The following is a 1801-nucleotide window of genomic DNA, read 5'->3' on the forward strand; positions in this document are numbered from 1 at the left end:
TGGATGGAATTTGGTGTTTTAATTGTAATAGTTTGAATAAGGTGTACCACTCTTGTATGCTTGGAAAACATTCACTTGTTCATTTGTTCCCCTACATTCACTTTGGTCATGTCCCAAAGTTCCACAATTCTCACATATCCCACTTGGGATTGATGAAGATGCCGTCATGGCATTAACATGATGCTTTGGTGATTTTGAGGCTTCTTCAAGTCTAGCCATAGCTTTTTCAAACTTCAAATTGATGGTATCAATGTGAGCACTAAGTTGAGCACCCAATTGAGTAATGGAGTCCACTTCATGCTTTCCTCCTCTAGTAGCCTTGCGAGGTCTACTATATTGTGAGTTATGGACCGCCATTTCCTCAATTTTGTTCCAAGTTTGATTGTCATCAATGTCGGTGAACATTCCATTTGATCCCATGTTGAGAATGTTCCTTGAATCTTCATAAAGACCGTTCCAAAATTATTGTACCAAGAACCACTCGCTAAGTCCATGGTGAGGACATGAACGACAAATTCCCTTAAACCGCTCCCAAGCTTCATACAAAGATTCTTCATCCCTTTGTTTAAAGCCCGTGATTTGAGCTCTTAGCATGTTAGTCTTTTCCGGTGGATAGAACTTTTTGTAGAAAGCTAGAGCCAACTTCTTCCAAGAATCAATTCCGAGAGTAGCCTTATCAAGGCCTTTCAACCATTATTTCGCGGTGCCAATTAGAGAAAAAGGAAATAAGACCCGTCGAATTCGGTCTTGCGTTACACCGGTTTGAGAAATCGCATCACAATAGTCACAAAAGGTTTCCATATGAGAATGAGGGTCTTCACTAGGCATCCCCCCAAATTGGCTTCTTTCGACTAATTGGATAAATGCGGATTTGGCAATAAAATTTCCGGTTAGATGTTGTGGTGTGGGAGTACCATTGGGTAGGTTCTCCTCGATGGATACGGAATGTGATGAAAACTTAGGCATTGTGGGTTGATTTTGTGTTGGATTTTGTGTTAGGTTCTCCTCACCTTCTCTTGCAAAAGGGTTGATGAACTCAATAGTATTTGGTTGAATATCTACAACCTCACCAATACCTCTCAAAGCTCTCCTAGTAAGTCTTCTATTGGTTGTCAAAGTTCTTTCAATTTCACGATCAAAGGGTAACAAGTCACCTTGTGACCTTCTAGACATGCAAAATATCAAACAACTCGAAAACAATTAGAACAAACCTTGAGGAGTTTTACTTCCCCAAGGCGAAGAAAGACACAACTAATAACAATATAAGAAAATCTAAATCAAGTTAACAACGTCCCCGGCAACGACGCCATTTTAGGTCGGAGTATATCTTTTCGGTTACTTGTCGTTAGGAGCACCTAGACCAAAACACAATTTATAACTTCGCAAACAACTCTACAATTAGTAAAGAGGCAAGTAAAGGTCGGATCCTAAGGGACGGGAATTGAGATGAGATTTCTATTGCAACTAGTGGTGTCTTAAGGGGTGTCACAATTGGGGTTTGATGTAGAAGATCACTAAACTAAATAGCAATGAAAGCAAGCAAGATGAATTAAAAGGGATGTAAACAATTGATAAAAGGCACTAGGGTGTCATGGGGTCATAGGAGATTCATGGGAATTGATCATACAAACATATTTTCAAGTTATAAGCAAGCAATTATTGTTGTGATGGATCGAGTTTGTTTATATCTTACAATCCTAAGAATGTTTGGGTCCCGGAGCCGAATCGATTAGATTGTACAACACCTACAAGTCGACTTAGTCTTCCCTACTCAACAACATACATGGTCTAATGAGACTCG

At 39.6% G+C, this 1801-nt stretch overlaps 1 non-coding gene across 1 annotated transcript; it reads left to right on the top strand.

Annotated features, from left to right (window-relative positions):
• The first annotated feature begins 487 nt into the window (after nt 1-487).
• LOC141624171 (small nucleolar RNA R71) lies at nt 488-594 on the top strand. The gene has a single exon (XR_012533982.1). It is a non-coding gene; the product is annotated as a small nucleolar RNA R71 (small nucleolar RNA).
• Nucleotides 595-1801: the final 1207 nt, after the last annotated feature.

This window comes from Silene latifolia, chromosome X (genome assembly GCF_048544455.1).
Source record: "Silene latifolia isolate original U9 population chromosome X, ASM4854445v1, whole genome shotgun sequence".
Taxonomy (NCBI): domain Eukaryota; kingdom Viridiplantae; phylum Streptophyta; class Magnoliopsida; order Caryophyllales; family Caryophyllaceae; genus Silene; species Silene latifolia.